Source organism: Mytilus californianus, unplaced genomic scaffold (genome assembly GCF_021869535.1).
Source record: "Mytilus californianus isolate M0D057914Y unplaced genomic scaffold, xbMytCali1.0.p SCAF_6, whole genome shotgun sequence".
In the NCBI taxonomy this organism is placed as follows: Eukaryota; Metazoa; Mollusca; class Bivalvia; order Mytilida; family Mytilidae; genus Mytilus; species Mytilus californianus.
The window spans coordinates 6,365,388-6,372,408 of NW_026262712.1; the positions used below are offsets into that span (position 1 = coordinate 6,365,388).

General features: G+C 30.5%; 1 long non-coding RNA gene across 1 annotated transcript; it reads left to right on the top strand.

Moving 5' to 3' along the window:
• The first annotated feature begins 1,037 nt into the window (after positions 1 to 1,037).
• Positions 1,038 to 5,408, top strand: LOC127705284 (uncharacterized). The gene is made up of 3 exons (XR_007983811.1): positions 1,038 to 2,290; positions 3,178 to 3,262; positions 4,398 to 5,408. It is a non-coding gene; the product is annotated as an uncharacterized LOC127705284 (long non-coding RNA).
• The last annotated feature ends 1,613 nt before the right edge of the window (positions 5,409 to 7,021 follow it).

Consider the following 7,021-nt stretch of genomic DNA (forward strand, 5'->3'; position numbering starts at 1 on the left):
CCTTTCTCCCTTCCTATTTGGTAAAGACGTATAAGATTGTGTCCATTGTACACGGATGCCCCATCCGCACTATCATTTTCTATGTTCAGTGGACTTTGAAAATGGAGGAAAAAAAACTAATTTGGCATTTAAATTAGAAAGATGATATCATAGGGAAGTGTACAAAGTTTCAAGTTGATTGGACTTCATCAAAAACTACCTCATCCAAAAAAATTTACCTGAAGCAGGACGAACGAACGGAGGCACAGACCAGAAAACATAATGCCCATAAATGAGGCATGATAAATGTTTGCATTGAAAACTCCCTTAATAATTTGTATAACAACAGCCAGTCTAGCCTGTCATAATTCAGTAACTACAAGCTATTTATCTATTCTGGAAAGATATGACTGTTTCAACGCCACTTGTAGTACTCCTGGCTATTACAAGGCTGCCAGTTTTTATTGGCGGAAGCCATATAAATGGCACCTGAAAAAACACTGACCTTCAGTGTCTTTTAATGTTGTCCAAAGTTTCTGTTGAAATGTTTGTACTGGTTTGAGGTATTGCTGATTAAAAGTGTAGATGTCTGAATAAACAAAAAACATCCTTTATCATGTTTTAGATTAAAAAGTAATTATATCCAAATTTGCAATTTAGTTTCAGCACAAACGTTAAGGATAATTGTTGCAGAAGCCCTTTTTATTTAAAGGAAACAATATAAGATTTTAAATTTTGAATCTTCCAAAATAAATCTTTTCAGTTTTGTAAAGTGGTACATTGTGAAATTTATAATTAAAAAAACAAATCTTTTCTAATAATAAGGGACATAACTCTCCAATGGTAAAAAAATTCTAAACCCATCAAAATAATGTAAATGCTTAAAGCAGCTTTCAGATTTGTTAGTTTGTAAATACAAAATTAGCCTCCTCCTGGCCAAATGAAACTTAATTAACTTTGTAATAGAATTTTCCATGCCAAAAACAATTTTATTGGATAAAAAATATGAAGTAAAAACAGTGACCTTTATAATCTTAAGCTTTTTGGTACCAGAAAAAAAATTATCAAAGATACTTATTATTTGGCCACAACATTTAATAATTTTTTAGACACCTATTATCACAGAATATAATTTTTGCCATCTTAATTATATTGTTAAGTGTGTTGTTGGCATGCTGTCTCATTGAAATATACCTCAGATCCTCTTTTATCTTATTCAAGATTTTCAGAAAAGCAATTTAAAAATTTGTTAAAAGGTTTATTCTCTAAATAAATAGAATAATTGGTCCAGTGATCAATGGAGAATGTAAATGAGATGTGGTAAAAATGCCAATGAGATGTGCTTAGAATGCCAATGAGATGTGTTAATACAACTAATGAGATGCTCTAAGAATGCAAATGAAATGTGGTAAAAATGCCAATGAGATAAAGCTAAAGATATGTTGTAATAATGCTAATGAGATGTGGTAATAAATCTAATGAGATGTGGTAATAAAGCTAATGAGATGTGGTAATAAAGCTAATGAGATGTGGTAATAAAGCTAATGAGATGTGGTAATAATGCTAATGAGATGCGCTAAAAATACTAATGAGATGTGGTAATAATGCCAATGAGATGTGGTTAGAATTCCAATGAGATGTGGTTAGAATGCCAATGAGAACTATCCACCAGAGATTGAGCCACAAGGCTGCAAAAACTATCTTTCTTTCATGTGAATTTTGTGTATACTTTGTATACTTTGTAAGCTCCCCTACAGCTGATAGTTAACATTTTCATCAAATTATGATTTAAATTATCCTTTCTTTAAATAAAATTATTTGGTAATTAAACTTTTTTAAATAAACATTGAAAAAGCTTCTAAATTTTCTGAAAAAATTACATTAAATAGGCACTTTTGAATTTTTTGCCTATTTAAAAAAAAATATACCAGTAATGGCACAAGGACAGAAGATGTGTGGAATCAAATAGGTAACAACTATAGTGATAATGAAATATTCTAATAATAACCAGTTTTTTAATGTCTTGACTTAATGGACTTATTGTATGATGATATATGCGACCAGTTAGAATAGTGGACAATGAAATATTCAAACATGGAACTGACTGAAGTTAATAGACATAAAATTCAAAATTGAAACCAGCAAGTGAATTATTTACAACGGCCATGGAACCAGCAAGTGAATTATTGACATTTATTTTGATGTGACCAGTATTCATGTGGATGGACAGTACTAGTGGACTATAAACTGATAAATCTCACAGAAAGGCACATCACAACTGAGTCTGAAGCTGTTACATACAAAAGACAAGGTAATTAAAATAAAAAAAAACATGGCAACATTACTCTGATTACATTTTGCAATTAACCTTATGGCTCTTATTTTATTTTTGGTGTGTTAATTCACTGTGTTTTCAGAAAAGCTATCAAGATAAATGCATAAAGCCAAAGGTCTTCATTAATATATTCTGATAAAGTGTACAACCAAATTTTTTTGCACCGGTAGTTTTTGCATTGGAGCAATAAAAAAAAAATTCATCCAGAAAATAGATTTAGTAATACAAACCCCACCACAATGAAGGATATATACACTTACTTGCTCTGAATAGAAAAATTGACTTGTAACATTAAAATCATGCATAACCTTAAAAGAAATAAAAATCTGAAACAGTACTTTTAAGTTTGCACAGCCCAGTAAAGTACTTAGTGGAAAATTGTCCTACTTTGACTTATAATTAAAATTCCATATAAGCATTTTTAAGGATGTACTTGGGTGGTATAAGGTAAAAATTAATAAATCAAGCATTTAAAATTGATACTTTAAGCTGAAAGAGTATTAGTTAAGGATCAAAATAAACTAAAAATATTGATAGGTCATGCAGCTCCTTTTCGAGATATTTGATTTATAAAATATGGCAGGAAAAGGCTGGCTCAGACTTTTACCTTATATTTGCATTGGTATAATTTGGGTCTCAAATCAAAAGAAAAAAAATCAAGAATCTGCTTAAATTTTGTTAAATGACCTTTTATGAGCTATTATAAGTCTTATATGAAAAAAAAAAGGGTGTTATGGGGCAAAATATTTTACCTTGTATCGTATCGAAAAACACCAATAAGTCCGAACATTTAACACACATTCCAAAACCTCACCTAAGTACATCCTTAAGGATATGACTGTACATGATTTTTTCTTCTTCAGATATCCAGGAAATAAGAATTGTATGTGATCTATTTAAAGATCTTAGGACAGTAGGACCTGGAAGTACTGTATTACCAACTTCAAGGTAAGTTTACAGTAAAAACAAAATGGTTATGAAATATTGCTCCTGCAATTATACAATGGAAACTTGATTATCATCATACCTTTTTTATCCATAATACTGTTAATATAAAAAAAGAGAGAAGATGTGGTATGATTGCCAATGAGACAACTCTCCACAAGAGACCAAAATGACACAGAAATTAACAACTATAGGTCACCGTACAGCCTTCAACAATGAGCAAAGCCCTGAGCCACACAGTCTTGACCAAATATTTGAAAGTTTGAAATTTTGATAAGAAACATTGATACTAGCAAGATTAAATACTCTTGTTTCTCAGTTATATGTTATGTTTAATGCTTATAAATGTGATGCAAAAATTATAATGGCATGGTAACTTTCCTTTAAGGTGGAATGGGAGAGTCTAAATTAAAAATGATAGAATTTGTTCATACTTTGCCAAAGCGTAGTAAATATTAAAATATGTTCAAAAATATTATAAAAACGTATGGTCACAGCACATTTGTTCAAGCTACAGGTTGTTACAAAATGACATATTGTGTATGGATTATACAGGAAAAAACATCATTATGTGATTAGAATCTAAACTAAATGATAGAATTGTAAAATAGAATACGAAAAGTTAGCTTTTAGAAAATGCTTTGAGAATATCAAAAGAAAAGATAGGGTCACAGTGCGTTTTATCTGGCTAAAATTCAAAATAGCAAAATTCCAAGTAGATTCCTTCAGAAAATGCACTATTTCAGAGTTACTTCACTTAAAATGCCAATTTGAAATTATTAAAATTCAAGCAGAAATAATCTTGTAAAAATATTAATATTTATGAGTTATAATCTTATAAATCTTTGAAATGCAAATTCACACAAGTTATCTACATTTCTGCATCTAATTTTGCTAACTTGATTGAAAATCTGGACCTTAGATTCTCTGTTTTTTACAAACCAAGATGGAGAAAACCTTAAGAATGTTCAAAATATGCATGATATATTGATCACTGGACATTAAGCATGCAACAATCAATCAATCAATCCTATATGTATATATGGTATGAATCACTTCTGACATATCAAGAATTAAAAATGTTATTTTGTCAATTTAATTGCCATGTTTTAATTGACATTTTGTTGTTTCTTTGTAGATTAACTGAGCTTGAGAAATTACAAATCAACTGATACAGAAGAAGAGACTTTGCCATGTGGATGAACTTGGAAACAATTATTGACAAACAATATAGTGTATTAGTATTCTTGTACAATTCAATAGAGAGAGAGAGAGAGAGAGAGAGAGAGAGAGGAAGGATAGGAGAGAGTCAGTTGTAAAGATTTATGTCTTTTTAACCAGACATGTCGATTACATTAGAATTTCAGAGGCCTACAGTTCTCCCTTAAATGGTCATAGTTAATACATGAAGTAGTTAAAGTAGAGGACTTTAGTGTGACCAGTGAAAACAATCAGGCAGCTGCCATTGGTTTAAATCTCTTTTTTCGAAGATGTTTTGGTTACATTAGAATAAATCTGTGAGGAATGACAAAAAAAATGCTAAATAAATAATTTGTGGTATTTTGTACAGTTTCATTATGCAATCTTGAATACATTTATGATTACTATTTATAAAGAAGTATTATCATTAGAATGAGGATGGAAAATGTTTAAACATTTATTTGAGACAGAGTTTTGCATTATTTCATTAAAATTATTAAATTCTTTTTGTGTGAATGAAGGACAAACAGGGAAAACAGAAGCTATTCTATGAATTTCAAATTGTATTTATTTACATTTGATTGATTAGTTGAAGATTAACTACACGTATTCAGCATAGTACAAAATTAAGGATGCACTGCAAGTGTATATTATCTTTATAGTTATCATCACACTATGTCCAATCTAGATGTACAACACTCTTTTTTATAGTGTTCTGTAAATTATCAGGAACACCAGTTGTGATGAATGGGAAGACTGGCAGGCTGAGAAATGGGTATAAGGGGAGGGAATACCCCTGCTTATCTTTTCATACTGGTTAGTTCCTTTGGTAAAGGTTTTGTACAAATGTTGTTCATATCAGATGTATACTATTTGAAGAGAGTTGTTATTTGGAGCTCAAAAAAAAAAAAAAAAAAAAAAAAAAAAAAAAAGAAGAGAAAAAAAAGAATAGAGTTCTAGATAATAACTGGGTGGTATGAAATGTGGGTTAAATATTTTCGGTATATTTACAATGATTTTTTTTTTTTATTTATGCATCTGATATTTTTTGTGTATAAAATGTTTTGTTATTTTTTACAGAATTGCTTTAGTTGCCTTCCTGACTAACATTTATTGGTGAATGGAGAGACTAGCAGGCTGAGATTGAGGCGTAAGGGGAGGGATTACCCCTGCTTTTCTCTTCATACTTGTAAATTCTGTCACTGCACGGAAGGTCAACAATTAAGAATATATAAGTTATTATTTTTTTATGTATCAATGTAAGTTAGATAAGTTATATCAGATGTATATAAAGTAAGATAAAAGTATTCTTTAGAGCTCTGTAAAAAAAAAAGCTTGTAAACAGAGGTCTAGATAATGCATTAAGGGGTTTGGTTTGGCATGGGGATTTCAAATTTTATTTACAAGTCATCATCTACAAAAATGCATCGGATATTATTTGCCCCAAGCCCAATTTTGTGTCCCAAATATAATGACTACAGAATAATGGTGACAGCTTGGTCAACACCCTTATTTTAAGTTTGATTCACCCCTCCTTTCGTCGCCCACCCCACCCCACCCCACCCTTTTAATAAGTAGTTATAGGTTAAGGTTTCTTATTGGGATTAATGATTAATTGATTGATTTTAATTAAGTGTCACAGAATTATTAAGATACTAATTTCTGTGTAACAAGATTAATCTCCAATATTTGAAGGTGTTTTGATCAAGTTTTATTAAACTCAAAATGTTTAGTATTTCATCAGCTCTGTCGAAAACAAAATAGAAATTTACCTCTATAGATATATCTGCATTTTATATGCTACGAAATTTTGCCTGTTTTACAAAGATTTATCTAACAAAATGAAAAACCCTGTCCATGAAATTGATTTAATTGAACTTTCACACTGTTGATAATAACCCTGTTTGTTCATGACAATTTTACATGTGGTAGTCTCGATGTAATATATAGTTCTTCCACTAACAACCCTGTTTGTTCATGACAATTGTACTCTTGAAATATCTGTTACAATTACACACCCATGCTTTTTCCCTATAGGGTTTTTTAATGCAGGGTGCATGTTTTTCTATGTTACCATATGTTTGTCTCTCTTTTTAATAAAGAACAATTACATAGAAATGTTTCTGTTTGTTGAAAAATTGAAAGGTCCTTATTTAGTTCCTCTTCAAAGGTATGAGTTTGTTACAAATATCTTGACCCTAGCATAATTCATCAATTTTGATGACCGACTATGTCCTTGAGGCTAGGTCAGACATAAAAACTGGTATTTGCAGCTTCAAGGCCAAGGACACAATCCATTTAGAAGAAGTACTTGTCTGTCATATTTGTTTTTCATAAATTATTTGGTTATAAATTAGTCTGTTAATTCTTGTTTGAATCATCTCCCCTTGTTTTGTCCTAGGGATTATATAGAAAACTTCCTGGTATACAGTATTGATTTTGCTCATTGTTGAAGGCTGTACAGCAACATTTAGCTGCTTATAATTAGCCTCATTTGAACTTTGGAGCACCTATAGACTAGTTGTCTCATCAGCAATCATACCACATCTTATTTTATAGACT